The sequence below is a fragment of the Schistocerca nitens genome, chromosome 7 (genome assembly GCF_023898315.1).
Source record: "Schistocerca nitens isolate TAMUIC-IGC-003100 chromosome 7, iqSchNite1.1, whole genome shotgun sequence".
Taxonomy (NCBI): Eukaryota; Metazoa; Arthropoda; class Insecta; order Orthoptera; family Acrididae; genus Schistocerca; species Schistocerca nitens.
Window position 1 is genome coordinate 302,581,207 of NC_064620.1, and position 16,018 is coordinate 302,597,224.

The window sequence follows — 16,018 nt, forward strand, 5'->3', positions numbered from 1 at the left end:
CATTACTGCGCATTTTCCAACAGCTGACCGGTTGGTAAAATTGTAGTAATTTTATTTTTATCTTGTAATAGCTTTTAGCAATATTATAGAAATAATAACTGTATTGTTATGTGTGAAAATGTGTTTTTTCTTTATTTTAGTAAAATCTTCAGTTATACTTCCTCAGTGTATATAATGTCATTTTTGGAAGCGTCACTGTAAAAATGGCTCAAAGCCAGAGTTGCAGCTAATTACCTGGACTCTAAAGTTGATTGGCGAAGACAATAAACGGAATGAAGCAGAAAGTGAAATATCGTGGAATCTAAAACTTCTGTCCTCTTTTTCGCTCACGTTTTACAATTTCTTTGCTTATACTCAGTGTAGCGCGACTTTTAATTTCGCCGTGCTACACTCGTTCCCTCAGATAAAAAATATCCCGTCGCAGCGGTATGAGCGCTCGATGGCAGAGAAACTACTATTATTGTAGCTTTTTTTTGTTTTCTATTCGTTTCTCGATTGTCTCTTGATAGCCGAAGCTTAAGGCAGACGTGATCTGATGAAGACGTAAAAAAAAATACTTATTAGCTAGTCTTGATCTGATTTTAATGTGTAGACATATTGTGGAAGTTGTTAAGAAATTCGGAGGATGGAAGTAGCAAAGTGAATTAAATGGCATACAGTATCAAGATGATTTTAATAGGTATAAATTAGTGATTCCTGGACGATTGCAAGATTTCGGAGCAGACTTTTCACGCAGAATTGAAGGAGATTTTTGAAGACCTGGACGCCGCACGAAAGAAGACATGATAACCTGGTAATGAATGAACTCAAAGCTACGCCATTTCCCCCTGTCAGTTGCATTTTGTTATTCTCTGTTCTTTTTCAATACTTTTTGTAGTGGAAATTGGTTTAACTTTTGCTCAAAAACGCCACAAGGACCACCCCAACAATAGCTTTTCTGTAATACGAAGTACGATTTGCTTTTCATTCTTTCCCTTTTTTCACGGTCATTAACGATTTAAAAAAAAAAAACATTTTCACTTACGATTTCTTCCCACATTTTCAACCTTTTTTCTTTTCTTTTCTTCTCTCTTTTCTTGTTTTATTAACCACTACAACTGGCGACCGTGACAGGACGCAATTTTCGGATGTGTCGTTTTTGAGCAAATTTGAAACTTTAATTTGTATTTTTTCCCAACAGAGAATAACCAAAAATCCTGAAGTTTAAAGGGTAACTAAAACACCAACTTTATTGTACCTAAGCAAATGATTATACAACAATATTGTAAAGAATTTTTGTAACTAATTCAATCTGTTTTCTTTTCATGGAGTATATTGATGCAAAACTTATTTTGAGACCTTTTGGTGATCATCCGATGGAGATGTATTAAGAAAATCCATATTTTGACGAATACGATTTACGCAGAAGTGATTGACCAACCGCTGCAGGACAGAAAATTTAGTGGCGAGTCACACAATTATGTTTCATTCAAGCATTCAATAGCCAACTGCAGAATCCATTTTTCCCTTTCCACACATCCTGTAGTTTTCTTCTAGATTTTTCCAAAATTATCTATCTCTATTGTAGTTTGTGGTAATTATAGTATTTTTGTAGCTGCATATGAAGATCGTGAATTTGACCGCCAAACAGTCATTTGTTACGAAAAATTTTGTCCGCCCTGCTGCATCTTTCTCAACCATTGTTTGCAATAGAGCAATCATTTACATTGACGAAAAAATATTTCATCCTAAATCTGAGTCAAATCTTTATTAATCAGACTTATATTATTCCCTTTTTGACTTACGATTATACATCCTATTACAATGGAAAGCGGTAAGGTAGAGATAGTTTCGGCAGATGAGTTAAGTGAAGTAGATTCATCTTTCAACCAACAAGAAAGTCCGCGTTTCCCTCCATGGACGAGTTCACAGATCAATGCAATGATTTTGCCTCAAACTCGCAACATTTGTGATAATACACAGGTGGCGACTTTAAATGACGAAATGAGGAACAGACGCGAGACTAGACCGTCAGCGCCATTGTTAACATCAATGTCAGAACCGAATATGAGACAAATTCAGCAATGTGACACAAAACGGACACAGGAAACTGACAAACTGGACCGACTATTAGAGTTATTTGCAGACATGAAGCGAGACGTTAGTCAGAAAATTCACATATTAAACCATACTATGACCGAAAATTTTGAACGGACGACAAAACAGATGACAGAATTAAATAACACCACTCAACAGCTCAGCCAGCGATTTGAGACATTGTCCGATCGAGTCACTAAACACGAAGAAACTTTGGTTACATTCACACATGAAACAAAAAACAATATCACCCGATGTGAGAATCAGTTAACTGAAATAGTTAATGTGCAGCAGGAAGTGAACACTCGTGTGCAAGAGTTAGCTCAGGCCCACACTTCAGCTAGCTCCACCCAAGAAAAGCTGACTGAAGAAGTGGGAAATATTACCCAACAGCTCACAATGGTAGTTCTTGAACAAACCCACCTCAAAGAAAGGATAGAAAATTAGAAGTTCGAGCGGACCTCGCTTCACTAAACAACGACACCAACATGGCCTGAAGAATTGTACACGAATGTAAATTGTGTGACGACTATCTGGACAAAAAACTTGAAACAATTACACAGGATATACTTTCAAAAGCAAAGACACATGTTAAAGACGAGACAAAACACATAGAAGACGAAGTGACAAAATTACGAGACAATGTTGTGCCGTGTTTGGTGATTGGTGCAAACGCATCGTCAGGGAACGACAAAACAGCTAAAACCATGGCTAATGTGCCAGACAGAACACCTATTGTGGAATCACCAATTTCCAATCAAAATTACAATGTGCCGCTTTCTTTTCCACCAAACGAGCAATATTACGGTACGACACCTAGAGTAGCAAGTGACGCAAACTACGTCAATACAGTTATGCCAACCGGCATGGCCGATGACACGTTTGTAAGACATGGGCATTTCCAGACATTTTCCAGTGAGGACAAAGTCCACCCTATTGTGTTTATTAGATCATTTGACGGCGGTTTTCCACGTAGTTGGTCAGAAGTCGATAAAATCAGATACGTCACCAATCTCATGAGAGGACGAGCAGCTAAGTGGGGTGCCGCTATGAAACGGCGGTGCCTTACGTTTGAACAGTTCGAACAAGCCTTCTTGGACGAATTCTGGTCCGAGAATGAGCAACAGAGTCTAAGGAGAGAAGTGTGCAACCCCGAGACCTATGACCCTAAAAAAAGAGACATTAAGACAATACTTTGAGAGGTACCTAGACAAGACACTGTACTGGTCCAAACCAGCCGACTTGCCAGCGATAATTGACACTTTAAAGAGCCACTTACCCTTTCCATACCGAGACAGATAAATAGGAGTACCGGAGAATGACGTTAAGACTTTCTTAAACTTCTTAGATCAAATGGACGTAGTTTACAGAGGCGATTCACGCCATTCAAATTTTACTCATATTAGTAACCAAAATCAGCACCCACCCCAAAGGAACCGTAGTGACGGTGGTTGGTGGAACCATCCCTCCGCGCCGTGACGCAGTACGATGCCTGCGCGCGAAACATATTCAAATGGAAACGTGTATGACGGTAGGAACAACCGCAGAAATTCGTGGAATAATAATAACAACAATAATTATCACCCATATCAAAATGGTAACTACATGCAAAATGAAAATCACAGACAGTACAACAACAACAACAATAGGAGACGTGAGAATAACCAGTACAACCCGGGCTACTTTGACTGGAACATGCCATATAACAGACATAATTACCATCAAAACAATAACAATCCCAACAATCACCGACCGAATATGTGGAATACACAACATTCACGCGTGACAAATCATAACCCTTCACGGAATCCGCCGCCGTTCCCCAGTACAGTCATGCACTTCAGGCCACGAAGTAGCAATAACAATTGCGGCGCGCCATCAGATGACGCGTGGGCGCCAACCGGCCGGAATGTAAACATAGTGGAGCTGGTCAAAGAACCCGGCCAAACACAGCAGACGACGGAAAACAGTCGACGACCGAGCTAAGCGCTCGTGCTTCGGTCGTGAGGTGTTGTAAGAGCGCAACGGCTGAGACGGTTTGTTTCCTCAGGTACGACGACAAAATGACAGCAGAACAGTAATTAACAAACCTATCAGGTTGATGACCTCGTTCTTTTGCGTTCACATCCCAAGTCTACAAAATTAAAACAACTGAACAGAAAATGGCAGATATTATATTCAGGTCCTTTCAGAATAGCAAGCATACCTCACCCAGGTTGTTACTCCCTAGAATACCCGCTATCTCACAAGCCGAGGGGGCTGCATCCCCACAGACATTAGAAACCTTTTGCGCACTAAAACAACATAATATAATGACAACTAATTTGAACATGAGCAAGTTGCTGTGTAAATGAGATCATAAATATTTGTATTGAATACACAAACATTAAGTTATATAGCCTAAGAACACAAACATTAATTTATGGAAATTATATACTGCAGTTACACTTGTACACATAATTATGAAGAGAATGTAAACCCAGGTGAGTACACTTACTGAATGAGAAAAGATATTCATATAGGAATGAGATCTACACAGGTTACATTTGTTGTTAATTGTAAATTATAAGGTGAATCAACAATTAGTTATTTCAAGGCACTCTAATGACATAGGTATGTAGCAGAATGAATGAGGATGTAAGAATGAATGATCAGTATGAATGAGTTAATATTTAAGTTAATATAAGAAGGTATGTTACTGTGAAGTAGTTGATGGAGGCAGATTATTTGACGAAAATATTATTGGAGTTTTATGAGAATGGAAGTGCCCCACGTATGTGATATATTAATGTTTGATGAGGAATATGTTTAATGTATAAGGATATATATGTGAGTAAGGAATGAGTGAGAATGTTTTGGTAATATTGTGCTACATAGAGAAATGAGTAAACAGTCTACATCTTTAAGATTACATAAGAATTTCAGTTTGAAAGAAAACATTTGTGATGAGTTAGAACACGTGAGTACAAGGCGTTAAAGGTGAATCTATTTACAGTGCCCTCGAAAATGAACGAATGCAAGAAAAGCAGAGTGAACATAATGATGATTACAGCTGTTGAAATAAATGTAATAAGAATGTGACTCGTAAACACATAAGCTTTAATTTATTTCAGAAGTGTAACTTAGTAACCTTTCGTTAAGTTTTGTTAAGCCATTGTGCGGAAGAAAACATTTATAGTTCGTGTTCAGACAGGAGAATGATATTATAAGGAACTTAAGCCGAAAGAAATACAGTTTTTACACAGCCCTCATGTGAATACATTTGTATAATTTTTTTTTTTACGAAAGTGAAATTTAGTGCCATGTTAGCCTTTATTATACTTATACTTACATATGACAGAAAAGCCTGAGGAAGCAAAAGATAGGAGAGTTATTAAGGCTGTTTTTGCGACTCGTACAACACCTCCACTTAAGCGAACAGATGACAAAATTACATCTATGTTGATGACCACATTTGACTTTTCAGGCTATGCAAGGTAAGTGCAAAGGAGAAGTGACCACCAGTGCAGCCGACGTCGAGCAACGGACACTGAGAAAGAGACATTTTACTGTCAATTATAAGACTACGTTCGTTCCGTCTCTAATGACCTCGTAGTCGACGGGACGTTAAACACTAACCACCACCACCACCACCACTACGTTCTTTATTTATGTTTTATAGAAAGAAATGGTATATATATATATACAACACACATAATGTTTAACCTTCATTAAAGTAGAAGAAAGTTCATGGTTGAACCCTTGAGAGGAAATTTGGTATGTCATTATATAATACACATTATGAGAGAAACAATCTCTGAGATACATTTTCCATTTGTATAGACGGTATCCACAAGAAGTGGAGATATTGAGGAAGTACTGAGCAAATATGCGATTCACTCATGCAAGGATTTGTTAAGGTATAATACACTAAGTCATATGAACAATCACAACACAAACAGAGAATCTGTCATGATGTTACACTACACAGACTTGACGTAAGGACACTTACATTGGGTCAACAGAAACCTCCGATCTTACTCGTCTGCTTTGACCCGTGACGTAAGCGTGTTGTGGTGTGTGACGTCATTACGGCGCGGAGTTTAGTCTTGTTTTTGTTTGTGGTGCTCTCTGGTGGTGTGTTCATGGTTTTCGTTTGTTTTAATTTAATGCTCATTGCTGTATGTCGGGTGAGTTTGTTATTGAGTGTATTTGGTTGTGGTTTTTTGTTTAGGAATGGATATGAAAGACCGCCTTAATAGTGTTCGGTTGAGGGCGATGATGGGCGAGACAGCGTTAGAACTTATCAAGTTCTTACAACTATTCGGTTTAATCGCCGAAGTTGTTAAGTGTTCTCTTTGCCTTGAGGCGATGAAATTGGTTAAAGTTCCGGCCTCTCGGACCAGCGACGGATACATGTGGTGTTGCCGGAAAGATGGCGTATGGCGTTCTATAAGGCGTGGTACCTGGTTCGAGAAGTCTAGATTGGGCATGCGTGAGATTGTGCTTATTACATATTATTTTTGTTATAGATGCCCACAGAGTTTTTGCGCGTTTGAGACTGGTGTGAGTGAGAGGACTGTTTTAGACTGGTATTCCTTTTGTCGTGAAGTGTGTTCGGAATTTATTAAGTACAGGGGTAAGTTGGGTGGGCATGGGGTGCTTGTGGAGGTGGACGAGTCGCAGTTTGGTAAAAGGAAGTATGGGAGGGGGAAGTCTGTGGCTGGTCTTTGGGTGTGGGGGGCTGTTGTTCACGGGGGTGGGGGTACTGAATGTGTTTTTAGGGTTGTGGAGGGGAGGTTGAAGGCTGAATTAGTGGCGTTAATTGAGGAGTATGTAGAGCCCGGGTCCACAATAGTTTCTGATGCTTTTTCTTCTTATAGGGGGTTGGGTGACAGGGGATTTAATCATTTAGTAGTGGACCACAGTCTAGAATTTAAGAATTATGATACTGGGGCTTGCACTAACACAATTGAGGGGATGTGGGGGCCGGTTAAGTCAGTTCTTGGGAGGGGGAAGAGGCGCTCTTCCAACCTTCAGTCTCATTTAGATGAGTACTGTTGGCGGAAGAGTGTCCCAGAGGCCTATTGCATTTTTCGGGTATTTTTAAGGGCTGTGGGTAAAATGTATAGGCTGAAAGTGGTTAGTTAGGGTGCATTTGTGTGTGATTGTGGTGGCCAATCTAGTTTGTGGGGCTGGAACTTTTTTGAGGTAAGTTCCGTTTTTTTTTTTTTTTTTTGATGTATGTTTTGTGTCAACAGAAACATCCGATCTCACGCGTCGGCTTTGACCCGTGACGTTAGGGACCTACACATTGATCTGTAGCGTAGCCCTGAATACGAGGTTAGGTTGGGAGGTTTTTTTTTGGCGGGGGGGGGGTCAGGGGGGAGGCGCAGCCCCCCCCCCCCCGCCTGGCCTCGAGTACCACTTGTTTATTATTATCTTTGTTCGATCGTAATTTATGCGATTGGGAGCTGTTGTAGATGTATGTAGGTGTAAGGGAAGTGTTGGTTTTTTAGGTTGGTGTTGGGGGATGTGATCGGTAGGTTCTGTTGAGCTATATAGGTCAACGGAAGTGTTCGATCGTAATTTATGTGATTGGGAGCTGTTGTAGATGTATGTAGGTGTAAGGGAAGTGTTCGTTTTTTTTTTTTTTGTATTGGAGGATGTGATCGGTAGGTTCTGTTGAGCTACATAGGTCAAGGGAAGTGTCCGATTCTGGATAGGAATGTGTTTTTTGGTATTTGGTCAGTTTTGTGATGTTGATTTATTTCGTTGTTTTGCGTGGTTTTGTATGGCGGTCGGTGGCTACATTTGTGTATATTTAGTTTGTCCCCACCCAAAAACCCCCAATTTCCCACGCTCGTCCCGTTAGAGTCATTAGGCTTTTTGTGAAACTTGTGTATTTCAGTGTTTATAATACGTATGCAATGTTTTTGTATCCGCCATATTGGATAATACGTATGCGATGTTTTTATATCCGCCATATTGGAATTGTCGTTTATAGTCGTTTCCGCTACATTTGTGACGTCATGGGTCAAAGCCGACGGGTAAGATCGGACGCTTCTGTATTTCCTAAGACTACGTTCTTTCCGTCTCTAATGACCTCGTAGTCGACGGGACGTTAAACACTAACCACCACCACCACCACCACTACGTTCTTTATTTATGTTTTATAGAAAGAAATGGTATATATATATATACAACACACATAATGTTTAACCTTCATTAAAGTAGAAGAAAGTTCATGGTTGAACCCTTGAGAGGAAATTTGGTATGTCATTATATAATACACATTATGAGAGAAACAATCTCTGAGATACATTTTCCATTTGTATAGACGGTATCCACAAGAAGTGGAGATATTGAGGAAGTACTGAGCAAATATGCGATTCACTCATGCAAGGATTTGTTAAGGTATAATACACTAAGTCATATGAACAATCACAACACAAACAGAGAATCTGTCATGATGTTACACTACACAGACTTGACGTAAGGACACTTACATTTACCCATGATTTGGTAAATTGTAAGCACCTCCTTTCACACACCCCTTGTAGGTGATGCAAAGGTTATAATGTATTATGTTCTTTTTTTTATGTATTAGCTGTAGGATTTGGTAGTTTTTAGGTAGTGAATAGTTTCTTCCATTCTATCTTTCTTTCTTTTTCCATTATCCTACCACCTCCTGCAGCTGGGTATTGTTTCTTTGTGGAATGTAAGAATATATTGTGTGATAGTAATCTTTCAAGTATGAATAAAAAGTCATGAGTATTGATGGCATTACAAGCCTGGTCAACCACTAGCCAGCCAAGATATGGAATCAAAAGAAAGAAAGAAATAATAATAAATGAAGGAAAGCCCGTGCGTTAAACATTAAGTCTTATATCCCTTGGCACGCCAAAACCTTAATAAAGAAAATCAAAATGACCATAAACCCCAATAAAAGAAAGCCAATGGGACTTAGTATAATTTTCTCAGTGTAAATATTTCACGTGCAGATACTTGTAAATTTATATGTATTTATATATGTATTAAAACTTTGCATATTGTCAACATATTTTGAAATGTGACCACGAAATGTAAGCTTTCAGAATTAAAGATGTAAACATGCTTGGACAAAGTGAACTTTGTTAAAATGTAAATATGGCAAAAAAGTGTTGCAAACTGTGTTAAACTGTGAACGTTATAAACGACGAATTTTGTGTTATTTGTGAAACTTATGGTGCATAAACCAAATAAGTGTTTGTAAATCGATATAAACTGCAATTTACTTCGACGATAATGAGGATTTTCACACTGCAACTGAACGTTTGTTGGCGAGTGTAAACAACGTGATGATACACCTACCTTTGCGAACATCGACGCCGTTGTCCCTGGCCGGCCTTCAGATTCTTTGGAGACAATAGACTCAGCACCTGCCGTAGGCGATGTGGAGGCTAAAAACTGCGTCGACCATATATGCCCCGGGAACAATAGTCATGAAAACGCACAAGGACCTGGAGTGTTGTGTCGTAACAGAAGACATAGACATTGCTTCAGATCACGCACACGCTCAATCTTATGGTGTCACCGGACTTAACACGCCATTTATGCTGGAATAACAACTTGTAATGAACACTATGTGGGAGTGAATACTGTTCAAGACTGTCATAACACAGCGATTTTGAAACTGCCGCACGCGAAATTCAGTGATGCTACTGCGAATGTGCAAAGACTACGTGCTGCCAGAGATGCATTGGGAAACCAACGCTGGGAGCACACAACATTAACTGCGCTGGCGAGCACCTTGTTCAAACAAACTGTATGTAAATATATATATTAATTGTGTAAAAAGGATCCAAACTGTAATAATTGTATTTAGTATATAGGTTTAGAAAGTAAGTGTTGGGAAAGATTATCCCCTATGGATACACGTGGCCTTTCCAATGAAAATATGCATATATTGACTTTTAGGTTTGCTAGCCTGCCACGCTAAATGTTTTAGCGTGACAGTCGAGGGGGCGATGTAGCGGGACTTTGAATTTCGCCGCGCTACACTCGTTCCCTCAGATAAAAAATATCCCGTCGCAGCGGTATGAGCGCTCGATGGCAGAGAAACTACTATTATTGTAGCTTTTTTTTTGTTTTCTATTCGTTTCTTGATTGTCTCTTGATAGCCGAAGCTTAAGGCAGACGTGATCAGATGAAGACGTAAAAAAAATACTTATTAGCTAGTCTTGATCTGATTTTAATGTGTAGTAGACATATTGTGGAAGTTGTTAAGAAATTTGGAGGATGGAAGTAGCAAAGTAAATTAAATGGCATACAGTATCAAGATGATTTTAATTGGTATAAATTAGTGATTCCTGGACGATTGCAAGATTTCGGAGCAGGCTTTTCACGCAGAATTGAAGGAGATTTTTGAAAACCTGGACGCCGCACGAAAGAAGACATGATAACCTGGTAATGAATGAACTCAAAGCTACGCCATTTCCCCCTGTCAGTTGCATTTTGTTATTCTCTATTCTTTTTCAATACTTTTTGTAGTGGAAATTGGTTTAACTTTTGCTCAAAAACGCCACAAGGACTACCCCAACAATAGCTTTTCTGTAATACGAAGTCCGATTTGCTTTTCATTCTTTCCCTTTTTTCACGGTCATTAACGATTAAAAAAAACATTTTCACTTATGATTTCTTCCCACATTTTCAACCTTTTTTCTTTTTCTTTTCTTCTCTTCTATTTTTCTTTTTTATTGACCACTACATCAGTAACAAGTTGATTAACAGAAACCAGTTCTTAATTAATTGTGAAATAATGAAATAAATTATCGTAATTAAGTGTGTTGTTTCTGAAATAGACTCCATTAAAAGAATTTCCGTCTGATTTCTAAACTAATCTTTGGACGAACAGGCCATGAAGGACCAATGCTACCAAGCGGTCGCCGTGTGATCCTCAGCCCACAGGCGTCACTGGATGCGGATATGAAGGGGCGTGTGGTCAGCACACCGCTTTCGCAGTCGTATTTCAGTTTACGAGACCGGAGCTGCTACATCTCAAACAAGTAGCTCTTCAGTTTGCCTTACAAGGGTTGAGTGCAACCCGTTTGCTAACAGCGATCGGCAGACCGAATGGTCACCCATCCAAGTGTTACCTGAGGCCGACAGCGCTAAACTTCGGTGAGCTGACGGGAACCGGTGCTGCTACTGCCGCAAGGCCGTCTGTCTGAGTTCCGTGAACATAAATACATCGTCCGAACGACACAGAATTCTTGCGGCGTAGCTAGCTCGGCGTCGGGCTCGCAAATAAGTGCCGCTTCGGACGAGGAATTCAACCTTCGGAAGACAATAGCTGAGCGCTTCTGCGACCGGAAACCAATGGAATATTACTCTAGCCACCCTATTAAACGAAACTGCCTAATTCAGAACTCTTTTTTTAGTTCTGTTAAATTTCTCAATATTCGGGTCCACTGTGCGTTGGTCTGCTGTCGAATGAGAGAAACTCTATCGCTGAACTGTTTACAGATGCTCACTCTGCGTCCTAGTTTTCTACACTACTGGCCATTAAAATTGCTACATCACGAAGATGACGTGCTACAGACGCGAAATTTAACTGACAGAAAGAAGAAGCTGTGATATGCAAATGATTAGCTTTTCAGAGCATTCACACAATGCTGGTGCTGGTGGCGACACCTACAAGGTGCTGACATGAGGAAAGTTTACAACCAATTTCTCATACACAAACAGCAGTTGACCGGCGCTGTCTGGTGAAACGTTGTTGTGATGCCTCGTGCAAGGAGGAGAAATGAGTACCTTCACGTTTCCGACTTTGATATGGGTCGGATTATAGGCTATCGCGAGTGCGGTTGATCGTATCGCGACATTGCTGCTCGCATTGGTCAAGATCCAATGACTGTTAGCAGAATATGGAATCGGTGGGTTCAGGAGAGTAATACGGAACGCCGTGCTGGATCCCAACGGCCTCGTATCACTAGCTGTCGAGATGACAGGCATCTTATCCGCATGGCTGTAACGGATCGTGCAGCCACGTCTCGATCCCTGAGTCAACAGATGGGGGCGTTTGGAAGACAACAACCATCTGCACGAACAGTTCGACGACGTTTGCGGCAGCATGGACTACCAGCTCGGAGAACATGGCTGCGGTTACCCTTGACGCTGCATCACAGACAGGAGCGCCTGCGATGGTGTACTCAACGACGAACCTGTGTGCACGAATGGCAAAACCATTTTTCGGATGATGGTCGCATCCGTGTTTGGCGACATCGCGGTGAACGCACATTGGAAGTGTGTATTCGTCATCGCCACACTGGCGTATCACCCGACGTGATGGTGTGGGGTGCCATTGGTTACACGTCTCGATCACCTCTTCTTCGCATTGACGGCACTTTGAACAGTGGGCCTTACATTTCAGATGTGTTACGACCCGTGGCTCTACCCTTCATTTGATTCCTGCGAAACCCTACATTTCAGCAGGATAATACACCGCATGTTGCAGGTCCTGTACGGGCCTTTCTGGATACAGAAAATGTTCGACTGCTGCCCTGGCCAGCACATTCTCAAGATCTCTCACCAATTGAAAACGTCTGATCAATGGTGGCTGAGCAACTGGCTCGTCACAATACGCTAGTCACTACTCTTGATGAACTGTGGTATCGTGCTGACGCTGCATGGGCAGCTGTACCTGTACACGCCATCCAAGGTCTGTTTGACGCAATGCCCAGGTGTATCAAGGCAGTTATTACGGCCAGAGGTTGTTTTTCTGGGTACTGATTTCTCAGGATGTACGCACCCAAATTGCGTGAAAATGTAATCACATGTAAGTTCTAGTATAATATATTTGTCCAATGAATACCTGTTTATCATCTGTATTTCTTCTTGGTGTAGCAATTTTAATGGCCATTAGTGTATATGTAATGAACCCTACACCCCTTATACCATTTTCTGCTGCTGCTGAAGTTACCCTACTTCGTATGATCAAACATCGATACTTCGTTCACTTCCCTGACCCCTACGTTATCTACATTGAGCCTTTGCAATTGTCTTTTAACAGTTTCTACCTTTCATTCTTCGTCGAACTTCTAACATTCCGTTCTTAAATCAGGAGGATATAATCTCTCCTTTTGTTATCAACTCCTTAGAATTGAACTTTTGTAATCAGGGAAATGCTTGATGCTCACCATGTGTATCAATTGTATCTATGTGAATGAAGTGAGACATAATGCTTTTGGTTGCGGAGTCTTTGTTGGACGATGGCTTCATCTCAGCTCTTCGGACTAATCTGATTAGGAGCCAAACGGAATTAAGATTGAATGGATCCAAATAACACACATAAAATCAAAATTTTAGCTTCGTTGTTGATCTCGTCGATGTTCATACCTAAATAGCAAACTTTACTTTTATTAACATAGAATCATTCGATGAACATCGGAAAATACTGACTTCACATTACTTAAAATGTAGTATGAGTGTCCTGTAAATGCAAGACGATTTCTCTAAAACGAGAACGTTATTCAGAAATGGTTCAAATGACTCTGAGCACTATGGGACTTAACATCTATGGTCATCAGTCCCCTAGAACTTAGAACTACTTAAACCTAACTAACCTAAGGACATCACACAACACCCAGTCATCACGAGGCAGAGACGAACGTTATTCACTTTAAATTTTTTTCTCGCTGTGTGAAGACATGTAAGACTCCAAGATCAGCAAAGTGGTATAGTGGTAATGGTTTATGTAGCACCCTAACTACACTTAAAACCTAAGCCAAATGAAAACAGACTTTCAGATAGCGTTAGAGGCGCGTCGACACAGAGCTGACGGCAGATTATGCCTGCTTCAGCATGCGAAGAGGATTACCGGCGAGAATAGTTTCACCCTTTGCTAGTTGCAAGTCAAAGACGCAAAGCTAGCGATTTACACCTTGCTGGCCCCGTTTCGGAATTCCGGGTGAGCGCAGCGGAGTTGTCGGTGCAAGTCAAAGACACACGTCTGTTCTATGTTGCAAAATGGAACACAGTTGACTAACAGTTGAGCTGAAAGTACTGTGTAATGTAACATCTCCAAGTGGTCAATCTTCTGAATTATATATTGATAATAAAGCTGGGCGGAGAAGCTTTCAGCTGCGATGTTAATAAATTTCTCGCTTAGCACTAGCCGACACATTATGTTATTTCGAAGAAGTACTCATCGTCCTTGAGATAAACAACACGATTATGTAAATGTTTTATTTATTAATCTCAGAGCGACGGATCTCTACTTAAATGAAGTTCCGTAGTTTTAGCACAAGCCAAGAGCTGAGACTGCTAAGGAGAAAGCGAAGGAAACGAGACTAGAGATGAAACAACTGTTAAATTCCTCCGAATTCCTGCTGCCTTCATGCGGGATAGGGTTCGAACGACGAACATGACAGAAGGAAAAGTTAAAGGGGTGGCAATAGGGAAAACCAACGCTCCTGCTAAAGTACTGAGTGCTATAAATGTTGGACAAGACATTAGGGGCAGTCAAACTGTACACTGTGGAGCTCATCACTGGAGCTAGTTCTACACGATTCAATGAAATTCCAAACCGGAGACGTGTCTGGAGACGCCTCTACTAGCACCGACCCGACTCCAGCGCCTGATGGGTCAGCCACATCCACTCTGCCTGCAATACTCTTAATGAAGGAAGGGACTAACCACCAATTTTCTCCCTTCTCTTTGTTGCATAACGCTTCGCCAGTTTCAAGGTCCACATTCCGCTGTACAGTCTTTCCATTAATTGCCTTGTCTTTTATTTTCTGCAGCTTTCACACCTTGGCTTCAAGAAATCTATACCGCAGACACATGCCAAACATTCGGGGTGGACTAAGTTTTCATCATTAACGACACCTTCTTGTTGCCTAGAATCTCATATCAAGGTGTCACACACCGAATAATGCAATCCATCTGTATCTAAAACATTTTAAGGCATCATGTCTGTTTGCCCTTCACCATAACAAGATTAATTAAACACAGACTTTTTCCAGAATCCTTTGCGATCAATTCTTTATGGTCAGCTATACGCGTCACCTTGCGTAATCAGTTGCACAAATACTGTTACATTATGTGATCAAAAGTATCCGGACACCCCCCAAATACGTACGTTCATCATATTAGGTGCATTGTGCTGCCAGGTACTCCATATCAGCGACCTCAGTATTCATTAGACATCGCCAGAGAGCAGAATGGAGCGCTCCGCGGAATTCACGGGCATCGAACGTGCTCAGTTCACTGGGTGTCAGTTTTGTCATACATCTGTACGCGAGATTTCCAAACTCATAAACATCTCTAGGTCCACTGTTCCCGATGTGATAGTGAAGTGTAAACGTGAAGGGACACATACAGAACAAAAGTGTACAGGCCGACCTCGTCTGTTGACTGATAGAGACCGCCGACACTTGAAGAGGGTAGTAATGTGTAATAGGCAGAAATCTATCCAGACCATCACACTGGAATTCCAAACTGCATCAGGATCCACTGCAAGTACTATGATAGTTAGGCGTGAGGTGAGAAAACTTGGATTTCATTGTCGAGCGGTTGGTCGCAATCCACACATGACGCCGGTAAATGTAAACGACGCTTCGCTTGGCGTAAAGGGCGTGAACATTTGACGATTGAACCATGGAAAAACATTGTGTGGAGTGGCGAATCACGGTACACAACGTGGCGATCCGATGGCAGGGTGTGGGTATGGCGTATGCCCGGTAAACGTCATCTGACAGCGTGTGTAGAGCCAACAGTAAAATTCGGAGGCGGTGGTGTTATAGTGTGGTCGTGCTTTCATGGAGGGAGCTTAACCCCTTGTTGTTTTGGGTGGCACTATCACAGTACAGGCCCAAATTGATGTTTTAAGCACCCTCTTGCTTCCCTCTGTTAAGAGTAATTCGGAGATGGCGATTGCAGCTTTCAACAAGATCGAGCACCTGTTCATAATGCACGGCCA